The sequence below is a fragment of the Bos grunniens genome, chromosome 8 (genome assembly GCF_055505025.1).
Source record: "Bos grunniens cultivar Pamir isolate PY7600 chromosome 8, Bosgru_T2T1.0, whole genome shotgun sequence".
In the NCBI taxonomy this organism is placed as follows: domain Eukaryota; kingdom Metazoa; phylum Chordata; class Mammalia; order Artiodactyla; family Bovidae; genus Bos; species Bos grunniens.
The window spans coordinates 14,571,038-14,586,076 of NC_141172.1; the positions used below are offsets into that span (position 1 = coordinate 14,571,038).

Here is a 15,039-nt window from a genome sequence, read left to right on the forward strand (position 1 = left end):
TAGTGGAAGGAAAGCGATAAATTATCCTGTATCCTTTTTCTACCTCACCTCCCTCCATAGTTAGACTTCAGACTTCTGGTCCTGAATCTCCCCAGTGTGTCCGAGGGTCTGTGCAATGAAGTGCAGCAAAGTAACACAATTTAGTGTACCATTAACAAAAGTTTAACATGAAAAGGACCAATAAAACACTATTGATCCACTGCTAGTTTGAACAAATGATGTACAATGAACCATAAAAACTCTTGTTCTTCAGAGACCTTGTTAATTTTGTGATTCTGCTCTTGTCCTTATTTTAGAAGTCTGAGTTTGCATTTAAAGTGTCTTTGTAAAAACTAGAAACACAGTTAAAAATTAAGAGGCCTGTACGTGTAGTTTTCACATTTTAGAGATTCACGGGGAAAAGGGGCCCAACCTGAAAGTTGCCCAGAGATGAGTCTGTTGTTTCACTGCATCAAAGAGCCGTGGTGACTGGAGGCAAAGCTTGCCCAAGGGCTGGGTGGGAGTCATAGTTAAGTTGAAAAGTAAAAACTGTAAGGAAGGAGAAATGTTCAGCAATAATTCAGTGTGATGAATGGGAGCTTCTATCAGTATGCCAGACAGGAGACAAGGAGCAGAGGAAACAGGAGATAGGAACTTTCCAGGAAAGTGCACAAGAATTGAAGGAGTAGATCAAAACTTCCGGCTAAAACTCATATCAAGAGCTTACCCTGATGAAGTACTGCTAGTCACGTGTATGGGAGTGGACCAGCCATCTCAAAGGCATAAACTAGTACCAATATTTTGCATACATTGCTTCCTCTAATGGCTTTTTGGATCTCCTAATATCCGAGATAGCCTTTGCTTCTATTGTACTCTTCAAGACCTTTGTCTTTAACGTTCCAATGTTATTCACCTTTTACCATAGAAGGGTGCTAGGAACAGATAACTTGTCTCCAAATCTTAGCTTCAGTGCTTTTTTAGCCATGTATCTATGAACAAATTATTTAATTTCTCTATGCTTCTCTATTTTCTCATTTCTAAAATGGAGTTCATAAATGTTTCCAGACTTCATAACATTTTAAGAATATTTAATAAGTGGAAAATTCTTAGAAAAGTTAACACTAGAAATTATATTTTATTAATATATTCATTATCATCTTATATGTCTACAGTAGTGTCTACAATAGTGCCTGACACACTTTCCATGATCTGTGAATATCTGGTGAATTAGTGAATGAAAGATCATGAATCCTAAATTTGTAACGTACCTGCAGAGGTCAAAATGGTCACCTCCAGTTGGGATAAAAGTGAACAATATAGATAGACACCACCCTATCTTTTTTTAAAAATTAAGTGTTAACTCCAATCTATGATAGGGCTGGTGGAATATTTTTTACTGCATTTACTCAAAGGATAATCTCTAACATTTAAAGAAAGTGTTTTTCCTGATTTTGACATGTTTGACTTTAGATAAAAGAATAGGAAGAATCATTTCCTGAACCAGTATGTGCTGACCTACTTACTTGCACCTTGATTAGTGTCATAAGCAGGGCCAAAAGACCTCTTAATTTATGACTGCCGTGGAAAAATATACCGTTAAGCATTAATAGAGTTTGAATGAAGTCCAGTGAATTTTAAGTAGGCAAGCTGGAGCCTGGTGAGGCAGAAAACTGTGCTTGTAGGTATGTGGTGTGTGTGATGGCGATCAGTGAAGTGGGCAGATTCCACAGTCCACCAAGAAGGAAGAGGAACTTGGCATCATGATCTTAATGTTGTTGGTAGATCTTTGAACATGTATTATTCTTTTATTTATTTTTGTCTTTGCTTAAGAACAAGTAAGAAAGTTACTGAAAGACACAGCATATAGTACCATGACACATTACTCTTAGGCCTTCTGATTCAATTTTTCCATATCTTTCCATCTGAATTCATGTTATTGTGTGTGCATTTTGGAATCCCTTTATGAAGTTTCAAACCACTGGATTATTTCAAATATTGTTACAGTGTATTAAAAGACAGGGAGACTTAGCATTTGTATCACATTGATTTTAGATTACCATGCAGTACCTACAAGAGGTCCCTTCTCTTAGCATGGACCCAGTAGCTCCTATTCAGCCTCCCTTACCTTGGTTCCCTCTTACTCAAGCCCACTTAACTCCACATTCTGTTGATGCCTCCTTTTAAATGTCTCTCAGATCAAGATGTAGCCAACCCTCTTGTCTGGCATATTTATAATAGACTAATAAAGTGGTTGTTCTGCCTCTGGTTTCTTGCTCCTTTGACTGATCTTTCACACTCCTTCAAGAAGTTATTTACTAAAACACAGATGAGAATGTAACTTTCTCCAGCTTTAAATTTTCTAACTTATTCCTGTTGCCAAAGGAATAAAATCTAAACGCCTCAACCTGTTTACTCAGAGTCTCTCTCAGCTCTTGGTTTCCCATGAGCAACGCCCCCCCCCCGTTCTCATTCTCATTCTCACTCTCACCCGTGTTTACCAGTGCACTCCCCCATATCCCCATGAGAGTGTTCACTATGCTCTAATGCATTATGGTTGTGCTAACATGAATGAACAATCATATCAAAATTAAGACTCCTGTAAGTGATTGCCTCTACTGCTGTATACTGGGATCCGAGAACCCCATCAAGACTGCCACTGCTGAGTCTTGTCCAGAACAGAGTAGTTCACAAGAAGATAAAATAATGCAGAAAAACATGCAGAGTGCATTCCTAAAACACAAATTTTAACCTGCAGTAAATACATTACATATTTTTCAGTAGTGTCATAGAATTGCTCTTTGGTCTCGTTAGCATTTCTTTCTTGAGTGGGGAAAGGCTTACAACTTTGTGGAAGCAGTGTTTTTCTCAGAAGCCTTCCATATTACACTGTATTTCTGCCTCGTTAGCTTCGGGTGGTTGGCCTAGTATGTATCTCACCTAAGCCAGGTGAGTCAGTCTTTTCTTATGATTTTTCAACTGTGCTGGTATATGAAATACATCCAGTGGTATTGAAATATACTTGATAGATACCTATGCACATAAATGCAGAGAAGGGAAGGGAGGCACTTAATTTATTCAAGCACCTGCATAGTAATGAAGATCTTCTTTTTGTCTGAATTAGTTTGATCTTGGTTTCTATCATGTCACAGAAAAAAGGTGCAGGAAAAAAGCATAAATGTATTGTGGAATTAGATTCAAACTGTTTTTGAAATTATAGGATCTGAGATAAAACTAGAAAGAAATTTTGAATTCATAGCAGATGACTCAGCTCTTTCTAGATTTCTCAGAATATGACTTCAACTTTACTACTTTTCTATTACTAGAATAGAAATAGAACTATTAATAGAAATAGAATAGGATAGTTGATGCTGCTGATGTTATTGGAGCATGTTTTTACCCCACTGATATTAAAGTACACTTGACAAATCAAAGTTGTGTGTATTTAAGGTATACAGGTGATATTTGGATGTATATGTACACTGTGAGATACTACCACAGTCAAGCTAAGTAACATGTCCATTATTTCACATAGTAACCATCATTGTACTCTGATTTTATAAGTGAGACTTTTGTAGATTCCACGTATGAGTGAGACATACTGTATTTGTTTTTCTGTGTCTGGCTTATTTCACTTAGCATCATGTTCTCCAGGTTCATCCATGTTGTTGTACATTCCAAGATTTCTTTTTATTAAGGCTGAGCAATATTCCACTGCGTGTGTATACATATAGGTACCTATGGATAAACACACATACATTTACACATGTTCTTTATCCGTTCATGCACCGATGGACACTGAGGTTGTTCCCATACCTTGTCTGTTATGAATGATAATGCAGTGAGCATGGCGGTAGAGACCACTTCAAAATACTGAAGTAATTACCTTGAGGTGTTTTTCCAGAAGTGAGATTATTGGGTCATAGGCAGTTGTTTTTCTAAATTTTGAGGGACCTTGCCAACACTTACTTTTGTTGTTTTGATGATACATTCTAACATACTTCAGTGAAATGCTTTTATTGCACTTTGGGAAAACCATTACTACTTGTTGACCAGTAGTTAACTGAAAAGAATGGATTTTAGTATTATTAAATCAATTTTAAATGTAAATCTTTATAGGAATGTAATAAAATGGTCAAAATAGCTAGTGATAAAAAGTTCTGAATTATCATTTTTAATATTCTCACAGACTTTGACTAAGATATAAGTGCATCTCACTGGATAACTTATCCTCTATACTAGCTGGCTCCTGTATATATGAATCCTTCTCACTCCATTTGCAATATGAATAGAGATGGGAAATTGTAATAACTGGTTTCCTTTCTAGCTTTAGGAAGGTCACTCAATTTGTCTTTTATTTTTTAATCAACAAAAATGAGGCAAATACTCTCTTTTAGTTTATACTGGTACTAAGTAATTTTTAGTGAGTTTGTGTATAAAATATATACTTCTGTCACTTGTTGAAAAATCATAGTTACATTTATTATATACTTTGTACATTAATTGGAAAAATAACTGTAGATAATAATATTAAAGTGCACTGCCAACATTTTTTTCTTCTTAATTATATTCTTAACATCACGCACCCCAATCTTTTTCCCTTACTTGCTATAAGATTATTTTTCAAGTGGTTCTGGTATTCTAAGGTGCAATTGACTTTACTAGAGAAGTGTTACCAACAGTTAATTGTTATAATTAAAAACAAAGATATATTTATAAAACTTAGAGCCTAATAGAAATTACTTCATTTTGTAAAGGTATTATGTATTTATATTACTAATCTTGCCCTCTGTTTTTAATCTCTGTCCAGAACATTAGTCTAGCTATAGATGTAATGACTGTGATTTTGGGGGTCCGGGGCTGGTTGGGGAAGTCCCCACCTAAAGACACTAGAAAGAAAGGAACTTAAAGATTGAATAATATCAGACACTGTGCAGGGACATGGATGTTCATGATGCTAGTCAGGGAATCAGGAAGGATAGTGGAATCCTGACAGATCAATGGGAATGTGCAGCCAAAAGCCAACAATCAGTATGGTGCCTGGTAATCGGTTCATTCATTCATTCATTCAGTAACTACTGTGCGATACTGTCAAGCACTATTCCTGCAACTGAACGTAGAGTAACGAACAAAACAGGAACAGCGTACTTCTCTTTAGGAGCTTATCATTAAATATTCAGGGAATAAATGAATGGATGTAGAAGGATGAACGCATTAACAAAGCACATTTGCAGAGTATCAAATTGCAGAGATGAAGAGCTGGAGCAGAAGAGGAGGTTCTGACTTTTGTCTTTAACAGGACAATCTAGAAATGTGAGTTTGAGTGGAGCCTGATATAAAGCCACAGAAAGGTAGTAGATAATTAGGATGACATGTTGTCCATATCCCTGGATGTAGGTCAGGGAGTAAATAATTTGGCAGCCAGAATTTTTTTCATTTCAGTTTTTCTTCATCTTTTTCATTTATTTTTTAATGGGATAGGTCTGAGGGAGTCAGCATTCCTTCTAATGAGAGGGCCTCTCAGAAAATCACTGGAAGCCTCTCTCACAACATCACACAGGATGGAGATGACTTCTGTTAGATTCCACTAGAATACAGTCAGTAGAAGCAACATACTGACACGCTCAGTTTGGCATATCTTCCATGCTTCTTAGACAGTGAGCCTATTAACTCTTCACAACTGATGTGTGTATGTTAGTCACGAAGTCGTGTCCAACTCTTTGTGACCCATGGACTGTAGCACACCAGGCTCCTCTGTCCATGGAATTCTCCAGGCAAGAATCCTGGAGTGGGTTGCCATTTCCTCTAGAGGATCTTCCTGACCCAGGGATTGAACCTGCATCTCCTGCATTGGCAAGAGGATTCTTTACCACTGAGCCACCAGGTAAGGCCCTACACACACATCCATAAATATGTGAGTGTGTGTGTATGTATATATATACACATTGCAAGCAAAATAAGGTGACAGGAATATAATTACTTATATCAAATGTTTTTAGTTTCCTGAAGCTTATCTGAAATCATTTTTATTGTCTTTATTTAGCAGATCAAGCAGAAATGATTTTTTTCAGATTTATAAATAATTCCAGGAAATCCTAGAATGTCATAAAGAAATTTAAAAGCGTATTTGTATTTTTAAATTAGTATTTTTCCTAATGTTCAGATGTGAAAATAAACAAAATTTATAGCAGAGAAAATGTTCATGAATTAATTATCTAAGAATAAAGAAAATCTGCCTTTATGCCTATAAAAACCTGTCTGAAACAAAGAATTAGTTACCTTTTTGTTATTATTCTTGAGCTATGGGAACTTTCCCTTTAAAATGCACCACAGCATTATTTCAATATTTTAACTCTCTATGAATTCACCTCAGACATTTTCACACTTGTAATACTTATGGGAACATACTGTGTGGATCACTTTTTAAATAATTCATAAAACAAGTAAAATATTTTCCATTATATGCCAATTTATAGTCCAGGTAACAAAATAAGAAAATATTTACAATCACCATTTTTATGTGTGTGTGAAGTAGTTTGTTACACCTTTAAATCAAGCATGAAAATAATGAATTTTTTTGAGAATTAAGTGATTATTCAAGTCTGTCCTTATACATGTGCCTATGTGTGACTTTCTTTTAGCTGTTTTATTGTTTTACTCTTATTTTTCTCTGTGCTCAAGCTTTTTCTTAATTTATATAGCATTCGGTTGGTGGCTTAGTGGTAAAGAATCCACCTGCCAATACAGGATACATGGGCTTGATCCCTGGGTCAGGAAGATCCCCTGGAGATGGTAATGGCAACCCACTCCAGTACTCGTGCCTGGGAAATCCCATGGACAGAGGAGCCTGGCAGGCTATGGTCCATAGTGTCACAAGAGTCAGACATGACTTAGAGACTAAACCACCACCACCACCACAGCATTCTATTGTATATGTACTCTGCAAGCAAAATAAAGGAATGCAGAATAATCTAAATAAATAAAGGCATGTTTGTGATGCTAGCCCTTAATAAGTGTTCACAGTGAAAGTGAATATTGGAGCTAGTCAGGTCCTCTTTAATGGATACTTGGTTAAGGATGATTCCTTGGCTGTACTGTAACCGCACCATCAGATTATTTCCCCTGTGAAACTCATTGCTCAGGGCATTCTTGGGAATTGCTGTATCCCATGCTGAGGAGCTCTAAGTGGAAACAGCAGTTGGAGGCAATCTCCTTTTGTCAATGCCCAGGTTGGCCCTTCCTTGTCACCCCCAGAGGGATCCTAATAGAAGCCTCCCTCCCACTCCCAGCCTTCTCATTAGTCATGGTCTGCTGAGCCCTGAGGTGGTTTTAATCCAGTTTTGAAAGATAAGGAACAGACAAGCTAGAGAAAAGGCATGAGGTGGAGGAAGGAAATGGATGGGGAGAGACAAGACCTGCTTTCCTGTCTTCCCTAACCCACCTGAAGGACCCTCCTGTCTCTAACTCTGTGTTGGTGCCTTTTCTCTCACTCAAGAACTCTTCATTGGCACGTCAGAGACTTTGCTTTTATTAGCAACAACTCCTCTGAGAAAATTCCTGTGAATAAACTTAGCAGGAGTGTGGGGCACTTCATTGGAAGCCTTCCCGTTGTGTCAGCAGACTGTGAAAAAACCAGTGTTGATAAACTACCGAGACTTGCAGAAAGAGACAATCAAAGTTGTTGGGATTCGCGTGAAGGTGGTGTTTCTGTTTCTAAGCTTTTCGGTCACAGAAAAAAAATTTTTTTTTTTTTTTTTTTCATTTGCTCACGGAGTAATGAGTCAGAGGGAAATAAGAGTCAAAGATAATTAAATTTACTTTGGGTGATTAGTAAAATTAACAAGATCACTCCATTCAGGTACAGTGTGTGTGACTACCTTCAAAAAGCTCAAATCTTCATGATCTAGGCTAGTATCTTGGCTAAGTTTGGGAAACCAAAAGTCTAACCAGGAGCTTGCCAGGTCAGCACAGGATTAGGGCAAGGACATGGGTTTGGGGCAGTTAGGCAGTTGTTGAGGCAGTATTCATGCCAGAGTAAAGAACAGGGGTTTGGAATCACAGTAGCCTCATAGCTCAGTTGGTAAAGAATCTGCCTGCAATTCAGGAGACCTGGGTTCAATTCCTGGGTTGGGAAGATCCCCTGGAGAAGGAAATGGCAATCCACGCCAGTATTCTTGCCTGGAAAATCCCATGGACAGAGGAGCCTGGTGGACTAGAGTCTATGGGGTTGCAAGAGTCGGACACAACTTAGCGACTAAACCACCAGCCTCAATCCAGAGGTTTTGTTCCTCAAAGAAATTATTTACACTATAATGAGCACCGGTTTTCTAATCTTAAAAAAATGAATAAGAATACATGCTACATAGAGTTGCAAAATTTAAATAATGCATACAGCATAGCCCAACATTTAATTTTTAGAAAGTGCTCAGTAAATTACAATATAATCTAGCATTATCAGCATCATCAGGAGTATGATTCATCCAAGCAGGTACATCCTTGCTTCATTAAAGAGTTTATTCTTTAGCAATTGGTATGCTCAAGTTCACCTGATGCAGTGGATATTTATATAAATAAAGATATTATATATATACTAGATATTATTGGCTGAATACTAATAAATTATTCTTGTCTCATCTTCATCTTCCTAGACTCAAAGCAAAGTAACTTTTTTTTGCTTTATGATATTCCAAAAAAAACCTTTTAAAAATTATATTTTCATCTGCCTGAGATTTGCCAGATGTCTTATTATCACTGGAAAGATTCAGTCTCTCCAAATTTCATTTGCAAAATTGGAATTAAAATGCCTGTGTGATAAGATGGATGTAAATGTTTGAGGATTGAATGAGAGCATGTATTTTTAAATGCCTAGTACACTGCCTGGTACATAGGGGGTTTTTTTTTTAACAGTGTTAATGGAGCTACTGCATATTTCAAAACATTCCTTGGAGTGGTTACTCTCACTGAATTAAAGTTACTCCTGTTAATTTCTGCTGAAGGGAATAGTATTTTTTTTTACTTGTCTCCAGTTTAGGGAGGATATTCTCTACTTTGAAGTCTGATATATAATTAAGAGATATGTAAGAGGAAATGGGAGAAAAACCTTTAGACTCAAAAAGGAAGGATAGAATCCCCAAATCTTCACAGATATTTGTTCAATGAAGAAATTTTCTGTTTTAATAAATGACTCCTTAGGAAAAAAGGGCTTCAAATCAGTAGTGGTTAGTCATCTGGACAAACTTTCTTGTTTCATCTAGTTCGTCAAATCCAGAGTCGATTCTGTCTTTTAATTATAAGTAGATATATATTTGCAATTTTATATTTATTTTGTCATTTCAATGGAGCTTATTTTACAGAAAAAAGTAATTCATCTCCACAGATAGATGTTGAGCATATCCAATTGCACATGTTTTACACCAGAAGTAGCATAAACAGTATTGTGTTTTAAAAAGACCATTCTGACTCTTGGGTAGACACCAAAGAAAAACAGAGTAGGCATAAGGAAATAGGACTTGTTAAGACTATGTGCAAAGATGAAAACTACAATTAAGTAGAAAGATATGGGACCCTTTTCAAGGCATAACTTTTCATGTCTGATCTTTTGTGTTGCATGTGACATCTCCTTCCTGTTACTTCTGGATTTCCAGCTCCAGGTTATTGAATTTGCTGGAAATCTAAGCATAGAGCAACTGGATTCTTACAGTAAATTTATGATATTATCAAGATAAATGTGTTTCCCCAAAGCTGGAAACCATCTTATGTCCATGGATTACATATTTTTCTTAAATGAAGTTTAAGGCTTCCCTAGTGGCTCAGATGGTAAAGAATCTGCCTGCAATGCAGGAGCCCTGGGTTTGATCCCTGGGTCAGGAAGATCCTTTGAAGAAGGGAATGGCTACCCAGTCCAGTATTCTTACCTGAAAAATTCCATGGACAGAAGCGCCTGACAGGCTACGGTCCACAGGGTCGCAAAGAGCCAGACATGACTGAGCGACTAACACACACACACACACACACACACACACACACACACACACACAAATAAGAATTTCTGATTGGAATTCACAGAGGAGGATTAAAATTCAATAGCATTTGTAATATATTTTCACTTCTGCCTCCTAACAACTAGAGATTCAGTGATGAACAAGTAAATTATTTCTAAAACTTCTCCTTACAGTAAGAAATGAAGCAAGTGAAGTTTTCTGTGTTTTGTTTTTGTTTTTTCAATTTTCTTCTTTGGAAAAAATCTGTGTTTCATTCCAACCTGATACTATGTTCTTCCTTGTAATCCAATATTAGGGCATTATTAGGATGAGATTTTAATCTCTGTAAGTGTAGTTGGAACACATATTGAAAATCTGTAGGTGTTTGAAAAGGGAATGCTGCGAAGTGGAAATTCATAACCTTTGATTATAAATTGCACAGTATCATTCATTAAAGCACAAAGGCTTTCTTTTCATCATGGAAACACAGGGATTTAATACAGGTAGAAAGTAATTTTGATACCCAGGAATATAATACTCTATGAATAAACCCTGTGAATTTCCCCCATAACAGAAAAATAATAATCTCTCGTGTCTTTATAAATAAAAACCCACTTATAGGCATGTATCCAAGCAGACCAAACAATACAGAAATGGAAATACCATATTTTTTCCTGAAATGTCTTTATATTTGGACCAGTGTGCGTTCATCTTTAATTTATAACCTTTACAAATTGAAGTTTGGCCCCATGGAAGAGGAGTGGAGCTTTATTTTGAGTAGAAAAACACTGCCTTAGTAGTTTGACCCAAAGTCTCATTTTTTCTTTATGGGTGAAAAAAAAAATATTACAAGTAAACAAATAATTCTGGTCGTAACTTGTAGGTTATACGATTATGTTGTAGATAGAAATTTGAACTTCCCCTTCCGGTGCTCTGCCTTCCCTCTTACGTCTCCACCAAAAAGATCCATCTCCACGCCTAGAAGCACCTGCTACATGGTGGTATTTGTCATAGCGCTAGGGCTTCCCAGGTGCTGCTGGGGAAAAGAACCTGCCTGCCAGTGCAGGAGACGTAAGAGACGCGGGTTCAATCCCTGAATCAGGAAGATTCCTTGGAGGAGGGCATGGCAACCCACTCTAGTATTCTTGCCTGGACAATCCCATGGACAGAGGAGCCTGGTGGGCTACAGTCCATAGGACCACACAGTCAGACACAACTGAAGTGACTTAGCACACAGAAATAGAATGAAGTAATTAAAGCAACTTCAAGTGTTAATTTTCTGTGACTGATTATGGATTCTTTATTCTTTTTGAACATTCTTCTCATCCGTAAAAGACAAGTCATAATATGAGAATTAAGTGAATGTGTGTGAAGGTGCTTGGTCAATGCCCACTCAAGAAATCTTATCTTCATCATATTTGCTTTTTTTTAATGAAAATTTCTTAAGCATCCTCTTTTTTTCCCCCTTCCAAGAATATAACATTGTTCTGTAATACAGGGTCCCACTATCTGATGCTAATTTAATCACAACAAATTTAAGTTTAGGTGGCACCAAATAGTGTAGCTCCAGTATAGAGGAATAGAGAAGCACTCTCTGCTCTTAATATTTTAATCATAGATGATTGCATGTTTATTATTAAAATGTGAAAATTTTAGACATTGACAAATTAGAAAGTGAAAATATCTTAGACTACTATATTACTTTTAATGAGATAAACTTTTTATACAAATATTTTACATTGCATGCCATTTATAATTTACTTTTAACATATAACACATTTGTTAATTTGACATGCAAACATTTACTGAACATCAATGTTCTGGGTTATAGCAAAAATAATCTAAACAAGGCCTATGTTCTATAATTATACAATATATAATTCTAATATACATAGTATATACTAGAATTATTATTGTTTCCACACATGGAAAACTATCTCCATGTATAGTGATATACCATAACATATATATGCAACCCTCACAAATGGGCATTCAGGCTGTTTCCAGTGTGACAATTGGCAAGGGGGAGGGGGGCAGAAATGTTTTTCTGATTGGGTCCAAATATTTACTAAGTGAATTGCTAGGTCAAAATTATTAATATTTATTTTACTAGATATTACCAGATATCCTTGTAGGAGAGTGTGCTAATTTAAACTCCCAGAAGCAATAAATGTCTTATCATATGACACAGTGAGCTCTCTGATTAAGGTTTTATAGCTCCCTTAATAATCTTGAGCATTGTACATTATAATCCTTTTCCTCATTGATACTTAGGCATTTTATATATTATGGATATTGGTCCTTTGGTTTCTATTGAAATCAGTTATATTGAAGTCAATTTCTTCTCAAGTTGTTGTTTAAAGTAAGCTAATAGGTAATTTTTGTTTTTCTTTAAATTATCAGTGGTTTTGTCATATTTTAAACATTTCCTATCAGCAGTTATATCCACTTAAATTTTCTCCTAGAATTTTTGTATTTTAATTTTTTACCTTTAAATATTTGATCCACTCTGAATTTTGTGTAAGAAACAAAGGCCCTAACTTTGTTTCAAATAGCTTCCGCTCATCCCATTGACAGTTAATAGCTTAAGAGCTATGAAATTAAGATGTCATTTTTATACACATTAAATTCCTACATACACTTGGGTTTGTTTTGGAGCTCTCTCTTCTCTTCCACTAATCTGTTTTCTAATCGATGCCATACTCTACTGGGGACTTGTCTGGTAGCTCAGATGATAAAGAATCTGCCTGCAATGCAGACCTGGGTTCAATCCCTGGGTCAGAAAGATCCCCTGGAGAAGGGAATGGCAACCCACTCCATTATTCTTGTCTGGAGAATTCCATGGACAGAAGAGTCTGGCAGGCCATAATCCACTGGGTCTCAAAGAGTCGAATGTAACTAAACGACTAACACTTTCATTTCATTTTCATACTCCTAGAATGATCAATAGTCTTTATACTTGATAGATTTATTTAGTCCTGATTACACTTAAGATTTATCTGTGCATCATTCTACATTTATTCTTCCAAATCAATCCTAAAATAATTTTGTTGGTATTTTAATGGGAGGGCAGTGTCTCATTTCTAGATGCATGTAGGAAACATAAATAGCTTTACAACACTGAATTATCTGGTTCAAGAACAAAATATGTTTCCTGTTCAGGTCTTCATTAGTTCATAATTTCTACAACCTCTATATTTCTTAAGTTAATTCTCCACAATTTTTGTGGTTTTATTTGTCATAGAAATTAGGATTTTGTTTCATTAAATGTTCTTCTGTTTAGAATATAAAACATTTTCAGTAAGTTCTCTTGTTAAATTCAAAATTATTTTATTTGGGTTTTGTACTAAAAATCATATCAACTTTTAATGGTTATAGTATTTTCTTATTTATTTAAATATTCATAGTACTAGTGTCCAACTTTTCAGTACCTCCAGAATATTAATAAACAGCTTTAATGATAAGTTACTCTTAATTTGATCATGACTTTATTTGCAGCACTTCCAGAATGTCACCATCAAGTCTAAATATCAAACATATATTTAGTGTGCATGCCGGTACATGTGTGCATGCGTCGATATAAATTCATGTTAAAGCATCACATAATCCTCATTTATTAAGGAAATTTTGGCTTCCATCAAATACCTCTTAAGCATCTAGTAAAGGGATTATATGATCTTTTCCTGTTGATCAGTTCTAATAGTCATTTACAGTTATTGCTATGCTACTGCTGAAATATCCTGGATTTCCAACAATAAATTAAACTTGGTCATACTGAATTATTCTCAATATACTGCTGGATTTTGTTTAGTTATCCCCCCCCATTAATCATAATAAGTGAAATTAGTGTAATTTTGTCACTTGGATGTGTTAACTTTCTCGTGATTTGGTATAAATGTTACTCTGGGTTTATAAAACAGGAATCTTCCTTTATTTTATTGTATTTTGTTATATTCTGACTTACCTTAACTATCATAGGAATTACTTTTTAAAATTAATTTTGAAACCATGTTTGGCACTACTTCAAGAAGTAGCTCTTTGAAAACATTCTTAATATCCTCGATGATTATTGACCTGTTTAGGATTTTCATTACTTCTTAAGTCAATTTTCATAGCTTGTTTTCCTAGAAAATCAATCATTTTATCTAGGTTTTCAAACATTTAATTTCCTCTATAGCTGTGATTCTTTTCCCTTATCAAAACACAATCAGTATTTGTACTTTCTGTATCTTTGTTCTTAGGCTAACTAGTGGTTATTCATTTTATTAGTTTCTCTTAAAGCACAAATTCTAGAGTTTTTACTGCTAACTTATTCTTGCTTTTAATTTTTCTTTCCTCTCTTTTCATCCAGTCTTCAGGAGAGAGCGTCTCATATCTTTCACCTGCCAATAGGTGAGAACAAGATAAGTCTAAGAGTTCTTGTTGCTTTAGTAAAGTTACAATTTAATCCATAGCAAAGACAAAGGATTTTTAGAAGGAATTTTCTAGACATTAGTCTGATCCTCCTGGTATTACAACTTTACCAAAAGGCTGCCACCAGTGACCTTTTTCAGAATTTCAGCACCTATCTTCTTATCTACCCTATTGCCTCTTGTTATCTAGAGTTGGCTTATAGTTTAGCCCTAACCGCATATTCTAGAGATGAATAAATTATAAGCATAGAAAACAGAAAAGAATCCGTAAAATATTTATTAATTTGATTTGATTCACATGGTTTTTCTGAAAATCAAATTACCTGTTCTTTTGGGTAAAAGACTTAATTTCCGTCTTCTGGAAACCTTACTATCTGTATGATGTTGAGTAAATTGTTTAACTTCTCTATATGTCGGTGTCCTCATCTGTAAACTGGTCATAATTATGGTAGCTACTCCTATGGTTCTTCTGAGGATCGAATGGATCGGGTGAGTCAGTATTGCCAAACTGCTCTGAAGAGGGCCTGGCATTATCACATACAGTGAGCACTGTTCATGTGTTCATTTCTGAAAATGTTGAGATTACCGTGGGTGGCAGTCAGGTCAGATGGTTATGTAATAATTGCTTTGGCTTCTCTCCTTCTGAATTCTGACACATCCTAAAGGTAGAG

At 35.7% G+C, this 15,039-nt stretch overlaps 1 protein-coding gene across 9 annotated transcripts in view; it reads left to right on the plus strand.

Moving 5' to 3' along the window:
* The window catches only part of LINGO2 (leucine rich repeat and Ig domain containing 2), a 1,446,432-nt gene that overhangs the window by 1,207,878 nt on the left and 223,515 nt on the right, over window positions 1-15,039 (plus strand). The window lies entirely within an intron of this gene.